This window comes from Cololabis saira, chromosome 4 (genome assembly GCF_033807715.1).
Source record: "Cololabis saira isolate AMF1-May2022 chromosome 4, fColSai1.1, whole genome shotgun sequence".
Lineage (NCBI taxonomy): Eukaryota > Metazoa > Chordata > Actinopteri > Beloniformes > Belonidae > Cololabis > Cololabis saira.
Window position 1 is genome coordinate 34,403,489 of NC_084590.1, and position 16,306 is coordinate 34,419,794.

The 16,306-nt window shown below is 43.4% G+C and overlaps 1 protein-coding gene across 3 annotated transcripts in view; it reads right to left on the reverse strand.

Annotated features, from left to right (window-relative positions):
- Positions 1-16,306, reverse strand: part of cadm1b (cell adhesion molecule 1b) — a 247,132-nt gene that overhangs the window by 147,094 nt on the left and 83,732 nt on the right. The window lies entirely within an intron of this gene.

Below are 16,306 nucleotides of genomic sequence, written 5' to 3' on the forward strand. Positions count from 1 at the left end.
CGGGCACAGGGAGTTGAGCCTCTTTTCCTCGTCAGAGGAGAAAGGTGGAGGATGAAAAGCTATCAGTTTTTTTCTTTTTTTTTTTTATATTTTTATCCCGTTTTATCACCCAGTGCTCCTACCTAAGTAACAGTCCTGGGCATTGCTCTCCCTCTATCAACCCCGGGAGGGCCCTGCACCTGCTCAGGTCTCCTCCTTAACCTGAGGAGTGAGCAGGCCGCATCTTTTCATCAGACAGGGTGGGGCTTCTCCGGCCGGACGTAGCGTGGAAGGATCACGTTATTCCGGCCGGATCCTCCCAACCCCATCTGGCGCCCCGGTTGGCCAGAGGGGGCATTTATAGCCCAGGACTGTGTGCATGCTTTTGTGAGGCTAGTTCACATTGCTAGCCAAGGGAACACGGGTGTGGGCACTGAAGTCATGGGGGAACTAACTTCAGCGTCCTCAGCGTCCCCGGCGGGAATCGAACCCAGGATTTTCTTGCTGTGAGACGGCTGCACTACCAGCTGCGCCAGCGTCCCCGGCGGGAATCGAACCCAGGACTTTCTTGCTGTGAGACGGCTGCACTACCAGCTGCGCCACCGTGCCCCTGGACGTATCACTTTTGGCAGGAATGAAGGGATAGGGATACCTTATTAAAATCCGGTGCAAACTGCAGACAGGAAGGGTGAACAGAGAGAGCCCACCCGTTTGGCTGAAGACAAAGCCAAGAGCAAAGCAGTCTTAAGTGACAATAATTTCATGTCAATTTATTCCAGAGGCTCGAACGGGCGCTGACACAGGGCATCGAGCACCAGAGAGAGATCCAAGGATGGGACAAGGGTCCTGGGGACCAGGAGCCTTCGGCGTGCGCCCTTCATAAAGCGGCACACCAGCGGGTGCTGACCGACAGTATGTCTCCCAAAGCCGACGTGGCAGGCAGAAATGGCGGCCAGATACACCTTGATGGTGGAGAAGGCCCTCCCCTTATCCATCAGCTCCTGCAGGAAGCACAATACCTCCGCCACAGAGCACTGATAAGGGACAACATTATTCAGTTCACACCAGCCCTCAAACACACCCCATTTAACATTGTATAATGAGCGTGTAGACGGAGCCCTGGCACCCTGAATGGTTTCCACCACCCTGGGTGGTAAACCAACAGCAGTTAAATTCAGCCTCTCACGGGCCAGGCCCACAGAGCCATGCGCTCCGGAAATATCTCCCCGTTTGCCTGGGACAGCAGGTCCCTGCATAACGGAAGTGGCCACGGCTGGGCCGAGAGCATTTGGATTATCTCCGCCAGCCAGTGCTTCCCTGGCCAGCGCGGAGCGACCATAATCACCGAGAGGTGATGCTCCCTTGCTCTCGCGAGAGTGGGAGATATCAGGCTGAGAGGTGGAAATGCGTCAAGCAGTACGTTTGGCCATGGATGTGCCAGCGCGTCCACTCCCAGTGGTGCATCGTCACTAACCAGAGAGAAGAACAGAGGACACTGAGCGTTTGTTCGCGATGCGAAGAGATCTACGGCGGCCTGGCCGTATCTCTCCCAAATTTGTCTTACTACCTGGCGATTGAGGACCCACTCGCCGTACACGGGATTTCCTCTCGAGAGGAGATCCGCCCCTGTGTTCATCCTGCCCGGGACGTGCGTTGCGCGCAGAGACAGCAAATGCTCGCTGCTCCAAGTTAACAGGGCGTGAGCTAGTTTGTGCAGCCGCAGGGAGCGGGTCCCTCTCTGGTGGTTTATATAAGCCACCATCGTGGAATTGTCGCTCCTTACCAGAACATGGCAGCCCTGGAGGAAGGGCAGAAAATGTTTCAGAGCCAGAAACACCGCCAGCAGCTCCAAATAATTTATGTGGGCACCGCGCAGCTGTAACGGCCACATTCCGTTCACCGATCTGCCCTCATGACCAGATCCCCAGCCGGTCAGGCTGGCATCGGATATAATCACTTTCCTCTGTGACACATACCCGAGTGGGGCTCCTTGGCTGAAGAGAGCCGGGTCCCGCCATTGGCTCAGAGCTGCGAGGCAAGCTGCCGTCACCGTGACGTCGGGGGCATAAACGTAGCGAAGCCACCCATCGCTGGAAATTTCTAATTTTCAGCAGGCCTAACGGGACCACCACCACCACCAGCAAGGCTGAGACACCCCCTGAACTGCACCGTGCGTTCCTCGCTGAAGCGAGACAGACACTGATGAAACTTCTCCCTCCGCCTGTCTGTCAGAGTGGCTCTAAAAGAGACGGAGTCTATGGAAATTCCCAGATATTCTATGCGCTGGGTTGGCGTCAGACAGCTCTTTGCATAGTTTATTCTGAAACCCAAGCCCGTGAGGTGGGTTATCAGAGTAGCTGAATCTCGGGCCGACAGGGCTTCCTTGTCCGAACAGAGGAGGTAATCGTCTATATACGATTGAATCCTCAGCCCCGAATCCATCAGAGGATTCAGAGCGGCTTCCACGCACTTGGTGAACACCCTCGGAGCTAGTGACAGCCGAATGGAAGTGTCATGTACTCGTAGGCCGTGCCCTGATAGGCAAACCTGAGAAATTTCCTGTGCGCTGGGAGCACATGGACGTGGAAGTACGCGTCCTTCAGGTTGATTCAACACGCCGTTGAATTTCGGTGGTCGGGAGGCGAACTGCAGCCTGTAACCCCTCATCACTGTTTTTAGCACCCAGGGCTGTTGAACAACGACTTCTTGCCATATCTGTGCTCGGCTGGCGAGCGGAGCCGTGACAACGAGAGAGAGCCCCGAGTCAGGCTTATATTTGATTTTGAATCTTTTAGCCATGCCCTTGGCGAGGAGCCTGGTTGCAACAGCTGAGTTTTTATGTGAACATGTGGGGAACGGTGTGCACTGTGGTGAACTGGTGCTTGTTGGCCACATTGAAGTAGTGAGGAGCCCCCTCCTTCCAGGCCAGAACTGGGCTGGAGGGGGGGTGAACCAGGGAGCACCGGGGGGACATGTACTCGAACTGATAAGTGGCTGCGGGTCGGGGGAACAGAAAATGCCGCCACGCAGTACTATTGCGGACAGATTAAAGCATCTGGCGCTCTCCTCCTGCTGATACCAAGTCCCGCCAGAATGGCGAGGTGAATCAGGAGGCACGCCTCTTCCTCCCGTCCGAAGGGTCAGAAGGGCGGGGAGCAGGTCTACGAGGGAGGCAGAGGCTGAAAGCCTCTCCCTCTTTCTTCCTGAGGCCGCACGCCTGCTTCATGGTCTCGATGGCGGGACCGAACAGGCCCTTAGACGGGTCGAATTCCGCGTCTAAGATGTCCTGCTTCTCTGTATCACCTCAAGCTGTACAGGTTCAGCCATAACAACCGCTCGCCTGCCACAGCGAGGCCCATAGGAGCGGCCACACCCCTGCACAGCACCCCGGGGGCTGCGGAGGATGAGATCGGCGGTGATGCAGATCTCCTCCCACACAGCCGGGTTGGGGGAGCCCGAGTTGAGCTGTTGCCCCATGTCCACCAGCAGCTCTGCATGGTAAGCAGAGAGGAGCGTGACGACATTAAGCGCCCTCACAGCCTGGGCTGAGGATTTATAGACCTTCTGGTAAATGGAGGCCGTGAGCCTATCCATTTTCCCAGGGAGGGAGGGGCCGGACGCCGACAAGGTTGCACGGCGGCCATGGTGGAGGTGGGAGGCGACAGACGGCTCCACCGGTGGCGGCCCGGAGAGCCCCATCTCCTCCATGCCCTGGACATCCAGCCCTGAAAAACCCTTGACGGGCACTCTGTGTCTCAGAGGCTTATCCCAGTAGCGCTTCATCTCCCTGACGCACGCTTGCGCTGGAACTTGTAAGGTGGGAAGGACTTTCCCGTCGTAGAGATCCCTTTCGAGTCCCTGGCCGGCCTGGGGAGCCATCCACTCGAGGCCAAGTCTAGCTACAGCCCGCTTGCAGACGTCATATAAATTGACGTCGGATGAGAGAGTCAGAGTTAGCTTATCCCCTCGACATACGGGCTAGTAGGGGGTAAAGGCTACTAGCCGGTCTTAAATTCAGGTTAGCAGGTGTAAGCTGCTCAACCGACGGGATGAGCTCGTCTCGACGTGTTAGGTATCCCCGACAGACGGGCTAGTAGGGGGTAAGGGCTACTAGCTGGTCTTAAACATGAGTTAGCAGGTGTAAGCTGCGGGCACCGGGGAAAAAGCTTGACCCGGGCTAAAAATAGCAGACTGACAGGGCGACCTACCAGTCTGAAGTTGCGTAATGATAAACAATATGCGAATGCCGACGGCAGAGCCGAAGTCCTGCACTCGGCGACGACGTCCTTAACGGCTCGTCTGTGAGCTGAAGCAGGAGACAAATTCCGGTCGAGCTGAGGAGAGCTTGTAGTTACACTCGCGGGGAAGAAAGCGAGAATGCCCGTGCACTGACGCAGTGAGAATATAAGGGATAGGGGCGGGCTCTCCTGTCACTGCTGTCATTGGTCTGTCTTCGACAGACGAAGTGTCATTGGAGCTTCCGTAGTTCGACCGCATGAGAGCGCTCTCCTATAGGCTGAGATACCGAACGGAGTTAGAAAGAGAACAACCTATTAGATAAACTTAAACATTTAGAAAGCTAACTGAGGCCTGTATATTCTGAGATGCAGTCCTTGGATTTTTAACAGTTTCTCTGAGTGCTGCATGTTCTGACCTTGGGGTGAACTTACTAAAGCGTCTACTCCCTGGAGAAGTGGAAACTATTTTGAATATCTTCTGTTGGTGAATAATACTCCTCATTATGGAACGAAGGAGTCCAAACTGTTTGGAAATCAACATATAACCCTTCTGAGATTCATTCGCAACAATTGCTCCTATTGGATCATTGCTGATGTCTTCCCTTTTTAGCATTTTGTTAACATCCATCTGATTGCTTCAGTTCAGCCAACTGCCAAAAATGCTTTTAAAGAGGTGCTCACAGTTGTAAATGATCCATTGACCAAGTTCCTTTGATTATGAGCACCTGCCTGTTACTTACCCTCTTAATTACCGTGAAAGCTATAAGAATGCAATTTTCATGTACACTGCTGCAAATAAAGGTGTAACAATTGTATTTAGCATTCATATATATATATATATATATACACATACATACATACATACATACATACATACATACATACATACATACATACATACATACATACATACATACATACATACATATACAGGTCTTTATATACCGTATTTTGCAGACCATTAGACGCACCGCATTACAAGGCGCGATATCAATGAACAGGTTTATTTTCATACATAAGACGCGCAGGTTATAAGGCGCATGATAAAACATATATGAAACCAAACAAGTCAGGTAAGTCAAACTTCATTCAACTCAATCACAATAACTCAGAATACCGTTCAGTTTTAACTAATACAGAAAAATACACTAACATTTTAAATCAATTGTCTATAAGGATTTTAAATGCGCCTTACAGTGCAAAAATGATGGTGTGTGTGTGTGTGTATATGTATATATATATATATATATATATATATATATATATATATATATATATATATATATATATATATATATATATATATATATATATATATATATATATATATATATATATATATGTATATATATATATATATATATATATATATGTGTGTGTGTGTGTGTGTGTAGGGAAAGTTTCTGAAGACATTCATTTTTAAAATTCCTTCCTTTATTTATACAAAAATATTCAAATGGGATGAATATGTATTCCCTCTCAAATTGACAGTATGTACAATAATGTTCTTATTTTCACAAGTAAGCAAACTAAAGATACTATTTTTTGTACTTGTCTTGTTCTTCATATCAGATTTCTTGTTCAAGCTGGATTCGATATATTAAACAATTGTTATAGCAACATAAAAGGTCTACCACCACAAGTAACTACATACATATTAAAGCAAAATATAGTTTTGACCTGTGAGTAACAACCAAGCGCCAACCATCTAACTTCCGGGTTGAGGGTCATATAAATCTAAGATTCATTGCAGCTCCCTGACAAGAGATATTTCAGCGGGGATCCACTGAAAGACCTGATAGCGAAAGCTAATTCCTATTGACATACGGGGGGGCGTGTTCCCGTCGACCCGTATGAAGAAAAAGATGCTTCAAAACTGCTCTTCAGAAACCAACGGGTCATGCACTGTAATGCTTCTTACATTGTTTTATACAGTCTGTGGTAACAACCCACAACTTAACTTGGTACCCTGCTAGTGTTAACACTACAGTTTTTACAAACCTGAAACAGTCCATAAAGTAGCACATTTATAAAACCCAATAGACAGACTAGCCCACACAAAAGATGCATTTTGATCAAAATTACCCAGAACTTTAATGCCCAGGGGGCTTTTGTTTCAATGAGCTAAAAGATTAATTCAACTCTTGGTATTTTGCATTTCCCCTGAGAAATATGGCACAGGATAGAAGAGGCAAATGAAGTCTGCTAAAGTGTGTCACTCATCCTTGACGGTCCTGGCTAGACTGTTGGCGCCGCAGTGCTAGTCAGAACACCCAACACAGACACTGCTTAAGCGCTGTCGCGCTGTCAACTCAAAATCTCTTTGCGTTGCACATTTTTCCAAGGTTGTATGTGTTTTTAATTGCACATTAGAACATTACTGCTGTGAAATAATAAGAGAGTAGCATTTTGTTGCTATAAGTGACAGCTTTTATTACTATTATTAATATTCAAGATTGCTGTTGCTTCTATGGACTGTCTTTACAGCAGAGCAGATAAATGTGGCAGTGTGCTGTACCTACATGCAGTAGAACTCTGCTAACATTCATGTTTTTCCACAATTTGTTGTTTTTTATTTTTGCCTTTAAATAAATAACTGCTGTGAAACAATCAAAAATCAAAAGTTTAATTCGATCAGATTTAATTCTTTCTAGTCACAATCAGATGTGTCTCCACCAAAGACCCAGATGATGACGTCTGCTTCAGCCCCATTCTCATAAAAAAAAGTTTTGTGTGCTTTAATTAGTGCTTTAGAGCAAAATCACTTTGACAGATTAATGTAGGATTAATCTGGTCTCGCCATTTCCTTGTCATAAGCGTAGAGTTATAAGAAGAACAGGACAAACCCCCGGTGAGGTGACCCAGGAGACGCTGACTGACGCATGCCAACCTTATTTCAGTCACCAGGTTAGCTATTTTAGCGTGGTTGGCTTAGCTTACGTTGACCTATCATCCTCATTTCAAGTGCCGCTATTAAATGACTTCCGAAAGCCGTGCTGCCAGAGCAAAAATGAGGACTAGCAAAGTTTGGCTTTGACCCCCTGTTGCTCAGCCTGCTACTTGCACAGTTGGAATATTTCACTGTTGCAGTCGGCTGCAGATCTGGCAAACCTACCAGTGTAGGTTCGCGAGTCACAGATCCTTCTGTCAAGCCACTCCAGAGGACCTGCAGAGCTGCCAGCAGGCGTCCACAGTGGGACCTCCCATTCAAATGTCATTTCAGTGGCAACATCAAGAACTATCTGCTCAGTTTACCAGTAATATGGTTAGCACAAGCTACCTGCTGCTAAACTCAGCTTTGTCTTCAGACTCTTCCAAGCCAACCCACCACCAGTCACAATGATCTGTCAGTACAATTAATAATCCAACAAAACATATCTTCTTTAAAATATCAATTCATACCTCAGGAACTATGTTCAGAAGTCAAGACACCAGCCAAAGTGATGAAAGCTATCCATTTACTACTGTATGCCTGCTGTTAATCAAAAGACCACACCCCTGATTGCACATAAATTTGTTGCTTTATATAATTTTACCTGATTTGGCAAAATCTAGCCATGGAGACCAAAAGATTTTTTTTAACCAGTATGTTAATATGTTCTGCATAGTTGAGCATTTGGCTTTTGGAGCCAACCTCCAGTGGTCCGTTGAGAGACTGCAGCTTTAGGTGTGCGCTGTGTCATCTCAGCTGATGAAGCAGGTATGATTGCTTAAATCTGAATGAAAATGAATTAATCAATTTTATGAACTCAAACTTTAAGACGACTGAGAAAGGAAGACTGAAATAAAACACTTAAAATAGTCTACTTGACTAATTTAGTATTGTCAGAGTTGCACCCTAAAGGTTCCAGGTATCAAAAGTACCTAGCTACTTTTGGGAGTCCCAGTTGCTGTTGAGTCCTGGCTACTATGTTCAAAATAAAGACAAACGAGGAAGGGACCACCTAAGAAGACACTTTTCCCTGGAAAGATGTCCTCTGTTTGTATTGGAGCTCGAGAGGCCAAAAGCATACTGTGTATAGGGCTACTGATAATCAGTCAAAATGCAGCAATGGGTCAGTGGTTAAGGAGTTCAAGGTTGTGCACCTGTGTAAGTCTCCCTCTGTGGGACCTGACAACTGCCCATGCATTAGAACTTGTGTCAGCTCCCAGTGAGCGCTGGAAAGACAGCCAGTCTCCAGAGAGTAGGAGCTTTCACATTTTGTCCAGTATTGAAACGTGAGAGAAAAAAAAAAAAACTAACAGCAAGTAAGTTAACTCTTGCAGAAAGAGTTATATCTTGTCCAACTTCATCTCTCTTTTGCATGTGTGCTTCACAGGCTGTGTATTTTTTTCCCTTTCTTTTTCAGCTGTTGCTCTGCAGCCTTGGTGCAACAACTAAAAAGACAAACTGTAATTTTTCAGCCTTGAGAATTGTTGAGTGCAAAAAAATCTTTCCAGCCTCACAAATGTGTAAGAGGGAGGTGAGCTCCCGAGCAAGGACGCAACTTAATAAAGTTATACAAATGCTGATAGAGGCCATTCAAGTAGCGCCTACTTTTACAACCCACTACATTAACGATAAAACACTGTGGCAAAGTTATAAAATTGGGAAATATGCAAGGACACTCGATTCATTCAACAATAGACGGTATGAAAATTAAAAATGTGGAAAAGAAAAGAACGATGGACCATAATACCTCCTTTAAAGTGTAGAAATGATGGTCTTACAACTGAGCTAAAGATGTACAATTTGTAGAAGTAGTATGGTTATTAAAACGTAATCTTTGAATTAATAAATAATAATTAGTGCTGTCAAGCGATTACATTTTTTTTACCAATTAATTAATTAAGATCCGTATCTTTTTTAATCTCACCTAAAAATTGCTTAAAAAAGCCCTCAACTTGAGGTATTGTCCTTTAAATTCATTACATTATTGTGGCAGATCAAAACATTTATAATATACTGTAACTACAAAAAGTGGCTTCATAAAGCCTGGCCATTTTTATAAATTTTTTTAACAGACTTGAACAGATGCAGATCCTAACCATTTACATCCACAAGAACATTCACCAGCCTCTCGGTCACAGACGTGCGTATGCGCGGTGCTCTCCTCGAGTCTAGTTTGGGGAAAAGCGTTGCTGTGGCAACATCGTTGCTGCTAACGTTAGCTGCGGCTGCGCTCGCGGCCGGGTGCTTTGCGTTCATGTGGCTAAAGTTGAGCTGCTTCGGTGGTGAGCAAAGTCCTTTCCACAAAGAACAAATATCACTCTACCTTTATCAATGGTGCCGTCGGGGCATTTTAGAAATGTAAATTCCCCATTCACTGGACCGACAACTTTCACATGCTCCTCCATTTTCATCCTCGTTCCTCCCCATGCCTGTCCAGCTACAATGGAAGTCAACCAGTGTCTGCTAAACACGCCCAAACAGTGACAGCCAATCAATGTCCACTTCCACCGCACAAACATAGATTTCATAGTAAAGACAACTTGCAAACAGAAAAAGTAAAGTTAGAGATTAAAAAATAGATTAAGCGATTTAAAAAACATGACCCGCTAATTATGCCTGTAATTAATTAATGGCAATTAACGTGCTAATTTCACACCCCTATAAATAATACATGCCAAATGACCAAGCTGAAATGTAGGATCTTAAAATGCGCTGTGGGAGAGCCATAAGCGGCAGTTCTCAGATTTTTTTTTTTTTAATTCATCCTCTTGAACCAAAAAACATGTATTATTATGGATGTAGCTGCCTAAACACGGCCAATATTTGTATGTGGGGTCCACATCAGATGTAAAATAACGAAAGATTTGGCCCATAAATGGCCGTGGACCCAAAATGTGGGTCTTATCTGAGTCCCGCTTGGGCCAAGCACATAAGGGAACCAAAGTGCGCTTTAATTGGCCACGTACAGTACAGTATTCCCAGGTTCTTTGTCAGACCTATCCATTGTAAATAGCAGTGGCAAACACCCAAACCATGAACAAACCATGAACTTATACACTCAAAACGGTCATCCCCAAACAACTGTGCACATTCTCTTCTTGAGCAAACACTCACTCGCGCTGCTCTTCTCTGATTCAAGCACAGAGAGGAAGACCTCGTATCTGTGCAAGACCGTGATGACCAAGAAAAGCTGAATACATTACTACAGTCTATTCAGTGGCACAGCAGCTTACAAGGCTACAAGGTTCTTTTATAATGACAATGAAGGGTGAAAATTTTGATAAAAGCAAGCAGTATCTTGCAAAGTATGAGCAATCAATACTTCTACTTCATTTAAGAGTTACATTCAATGAAAAACTAATTCTTTCCCAAATGAATACAGATCATATTAATATTTACCTATGTGCTGACAGCTGATGATCAATGTGAAGACTGAAATGGTTATAGAACAGTGAGCTCCAGTTTTAGATCATTTATGCAAAGCTCAAAATGACTACATGATGAAAGAGTCGATGTATGTCATCTACGACTACTGATAAGCAATAAATCATGCGCTTAAATAATTAAACTTAAAGCTAAAATATTTACTCTTGCCTTGTTGTAAGAGTTTAATATTTTCTATTCAAACATAATGTGCTTGTATGTGAGGGAAACCAGCAGGAAATGTGAGCGCTGGAGGACATGCATGCAGTTCTAGTAAAATAAAAAAAGGAGTGTAAAAAAAAAAAAAGTGTTTGTTGGCATGTTTCCTCAGGCGGTGTTATCACAAGCAAGTCTCTGAACTCTGTGGATGTTGACCTCCGTTCTGAACTCAGGACAGAGCTTGCAGAAGGGCTGTCAATCCACCGCACGCACTTACAATTTGTTTCTGTCAAAAATGAATACACACAGAGAAAACAACAATCCAAAACTGCATAATTTCATGGAGAGACAAGGGCACACGGGGAGCAGTGAGTGACACAAGGCAAGGTGGCACTTGTGGGTATTGTGTAGCATTTTAAACCACAGAAGCAGCTTCATTATTTCTGAAGGTTTCTTTCCAAGAGCCCACAGCTCCCCGAGGATCACATCAGTGTCAAGTCATCATCAGTGACAGCAAAACTGCTGCTGCTGAAGACAGCAAAATACTTCTACGGTAAACAAACTGCAGTGACAAGACTCCCTGCGGTTTGGGTTAAAAATATTTAACATGTTCTGACAATGAAATTTCACCACATCAATTATCTATTACACTTAATGGTGGAGGAGAAATTGAATTAAAACAGGGTCATGGATGACCACGGGATATGAAGAGATATTGTTCTTGGCAACTGCATTCCATTCATTCATCATTGACATAAAGGTAATAGGACTTCAGAGCTGTACTAATGACCAATGACAGCCTCTCTGTAAAATAGATGAAAGGTGTGCCATTATGGGGTGGACTCATGAGAGGAGAGGCCATGCGGCTAATGACTCATTAGAGACATCTATAGCCAGACAGGCTGGAAGCCAAAAGGCCAGGAGTCCTTTTTAAAGACTCAATACCCCAACTGACACTAATTGTAGCAGTCAGGATAGCATGGATTTTCATCGCAGATAATAGCAGTCAGCTCCCCTGACACATCTTGGCCTGTTACCCACAACTGGCACTGCCCAGGTTTGCTTGCGCTGCTAGTTGGTGCACAACATAAGCGCCATAAAACAGCGGGAGCTGAGTGCGGTAATGACAGGTTTAAATCTGATAAGATGTGAGCCTTCCAAGAGCGACATGCAGCAGCCAGCCTGGCCTAAAAAGAAATGCCAGAGAGAGTAATTTTCAATATTTGTGTTGCATCATTCACCTCCTGCAAGCACCTGCAGTGTTAAGCAGACACATCTCTCATTTGGACAGAGGCAATCCAGGATGTTTTATGGGCTAGTCATACTCCCTGTCACAGTGCTAATGTGATTTAGTTCCAAAACAGTCAATGGAAAAAGGAAAAAAAGCTACTCTTTCTCACCCTTGCAGCCCTCAGACACGACCCACACGGGGCTTTACACTGCGAGCAAGGGAGAAAAGATTATAAAGACCTTTTATGCTGTTTTGACATAATGGACGGCGAGACTCTCACCACCAACTGCAGCAGCAGCAGCAGCAGCAGCAGCATCATGCGCTTGATGCTAGATTTAAATGTTTGAGTTGAAACACTGGAAGAATGATTGGTGGTAATTCATTACCCTTCAAACTGGAAATGACTGGCAGTGACTCTCCCAGAGGAACAAGAGCTGGAGCACTTTACTTTACACACAGCAGACTGTCAAACATGGCGGTCAAAATACTAATCAGAAAACATTCAGACAAAGCCCCTTGGGATTTCTAATGTCTACAGAAAAGGTATTACAGCGAGCATGGCGATATCAATTGACCACAAAATATGCGGTGTTCACTATGAGCCATTTATTAAATAACTTCCAAAATACAGGGAAAAAGCTGAGACTGAGAATACAAATTCACACCCACAGAAAGCCACTGTAAACCTTTGCAGCTCTCAGACTGTGGCGTACGTGTGTTTTGACTACTCATTTCTCACATAGTTTCCATTAACCTCCACAGCAGAGGAAGCCAGGCCTGTAGGCTACTTTGAAATAAGCGTCTATCAAGGATGGATGAGGATTTCTAACTTCTCCTGTTTTCCAGAAATGCATATTCATGTTTCAGTTTAACAAATGTATTCCTGTCACTTGATGTGCTATTCCTTTAATTTGCAGTTTTCCTTCATAACAGAAAATAGTTATGTAATACTATTAATAATGCACATTTCCTCAGTTATGTTATCATTTCTGCTACAGAGTCACTGAAACTTTTAAGCAACTTTATGAAAAATGCAAAAAGTGTAGCTTGTCTTTGATTTGACAATTTTATCAAAAATGTCTGTATTTTCATTTTTGGGTTTTAGACGGTTTTGTAACTGGCAGTTTTGGAAGACCATTTAGGAAATAATTTTCTCTGACAGGCTAATTGATTAATTGAGAAAATGAACCATATTTTCAGCCAAATTATTTTCAATCATTATTATTCAATTAAAGTCAAACATGTTTCAGTCATTTTAGTCAAGAAAACATCTGTTGCACATTTGTCCAAATTATTTTTGGAATACCAGAAACATGCAGTAGTCATAAGTAGATTTCCAATCCAAAGTTTGGTCTCATCTGCTTAGGCTAATGGATAGTAATTACCGTAATTTCAGGACGATTGAGCGCACCTGAATATTAGCCAGGCCCACTAAATTTAAGAAGAAAACAGATTTTGTACATGTATAAGCGGCACTGGTCTATAAGGTAATCATGTCCGCGACGCTAAATGAATTGGCGGTATGGAGCTCGTTAGCCCGTAAAAATGCATAAATTATCGGCATCGATGTTAAAGCTGCAGGATTCAAAGCGTGTAAAAAAAAAGCTGCGGCTTATACTCCGGAAAGTACGGTAGTAACTTTGGATTGATGCTGTTTATTGTCTCACTCATGTTTAAATGTGGTAAAATTTAAGACATTGAGATTTTGTTGACACATATACTTATAAGTAGCTCTCTTTACCGCTAAAAATGATAAAGAATATTAAAGAAAATCAAGAAAATATCTTTTCCTAAACCTAACCATTGAATTTTAGAAATATAGCAAAAACAAAACTATGAAAATATATATAAAAAAAAAACAGGTCTCTATGGTCAAAATTGACCTCTTTTACTTCCTAAAGCCAGACATGAAGACAGGTTACTTTGTAGTGAAATGATGGAGCACAGAAAAAAAACCTAAACACAGTTCTAATTTTTGAGCTGTAATTGTAAAATAAAATACATCTGTGATGAGGTTTGATGTAACTAATGGATATTTTTTATTGTTATCTTCGATTTCCTCTTTGTCATTGTCTAGGAACTGCTGCTACTCCTTGTCCCACATGTTTACATGCTGTGCAAATGAATAGCACATTATTTCTGGGACATTTTTTTGATGTCGTTTAAACTTAGGAAGTCCTAAATGAGATGTTAAGCTTTTTGCATGTTTTATTTGTGCTATTAAAATGACAAACTAAATGGAAAGCACAGGGCAGGCTGTCATCCCTTAAGACGGTTGTTATGTAAAAACGTGCTAAAATTGCAAAATTCATCATAATGACATGCAAAATGCCTCAGCATATTTTTATTGATCTGTTTAATGAGATCAGGCTGCACTGCCGTATCTACTTGAAAGCTGCTAAGCAGGCTTTTAATTTGAAAGATAAGCAGGAAGTCTTGAATTTATAGTTCCAGCAGATGCGAATGTAAATAATAAAAATGCGCGACAGCAGCACATTAGTTACAAAAAATAAACTTCACGATTGTTCTGATGGATTTAGTGTTGTGTGGATGAGCACTGTGCTGAATCTCCCCCAGAAAAAATAAAATCCCTTCTTTTGTTCAGGCTCCTCATTAAAACTCCTGCTTTACTTGAATGTTGGATTTTACTTGAGAATTTAAAACTTACTGTGCCTGATAAGAACAATAGCTTTGACTAGGTAAAATTCCATAACAGTAAAGTATTTACAGTACAACAGACAGATCTTTCCTTACTTCACACCACCTGATAGTTACACTAACGTCGTCTGTACCAAAGTGTATAAAAAGTACTGAACAAAACCTCTTTGATGTCACCCATAGGTTTCTCAAGAGTAGTTTTCAAGGTTTTTTAGGCATATGGAAGACTACAATGTTTAGGTTTGCCGAAACAATAGTAAATAGTGCAAATTTTAATCATTGGATATTTTTAGGGACATTTGATAATTAATTAAACTGTTAAATTATAGATAAAGACACCAACCCCCAACAAGACTGCCAAAAGCATTATCCAACCAGTAACTCATTCATTCCAAGTCATATACATAATCTAGACCCCGTCCACACGTAGCCGGGTATTTTTAAAAACGAATATTTCCCCCCTCCGTTTATAAAAAAATTTGCATCCACATTACATCGTTTTTAAAAAAAACCCTTCCACACATAACCGAAGATCTGCGTTTTCGACCACATTCATAAGCATTGTAACCTGTAGATCATCTGCAGCCCCCGGGAAGGCTCCGCGGGCTCGGGCTCCGCGGCGGCTCCGCGGGCTCCGCGTACCGTACGGTGTAGCCTCTGTGTCGGTGTAACGCAGTAAGCGGTGGTCAAGACCAGAGACCATTTATTTAATAAATAGCTTGGAGAACAGATGCTGGATCATCTGTAGTTCTAAACAAAAGTCGCACGTCAGAGCAGATTTGTTGTTGTTTTGGAGCATAATGTGACGTTCGAAAACGCAAAACTCCGGTTGTGTGTGTCTACACGCATCTACATAAACGGAGTTTTCAAAAATCTTCACTTTGCCCGGAGTTTTTTTAAACCTTCGTTTATTTGCGTTTTCGTGTGGATGACAGGTCAAAACGTAGGAAAATATCTCCGGTTTAGCAGATATCTGCAGATATCCGGCTACGTGTGGACGGGGTCCTAGTTTCATATGTTTCTTCTCAGAAATATTTAAGAGTCGGAAGCTTTGTGTTTATAAAATTGGGTGTGCTTGTTTTTTAAAGATCTTCCAACCGCGACATAGAACCACCTCAGTGAACCACCTCTGCGAGAGGAAGCAAATCCATAACTACTGCCTTTAAAAGGCCACAGGACCAACAAACCTTTTAAAAGACCAAAAGAGGTGTAAGCTGGGAAACAAAGGTCAATCTAATATGGACTTCTTTAACGATTGTTTCACTCTGACTAATTCCCAGATGCAAAAAAAAAAAAAAGACAGGAGGGACAGGAGGGCATGAGGAAAGATCCACTTAGCCAGTCTACTTCCTCTCTTAATTTCTGCTGAGAATACACTACAGATATAACTGGGAATTCAACCAAGGTGAGACTTTCTCCCACCTCTTAAGTGTTCTTCAACTACCTTTAAAATGACTCTTAAAGGTAATGTTCATAATTTTCATAAATATTTGAAGATATGCCAGTATAATGATAACTGGGCCAAGGCAAGTACTGCTTCAATTCTGCTTCATGCTGCTATTACGAGGCTAATCTAACCTCCCCGTGAGAATTCCTAGATTTAATTTAGGCATTTGGAGATGATGCTTGGCGGCGACAGGGGCCATCCATCTTCTCTTAACAGTCCCAATCTTTATAGAGGCTCCA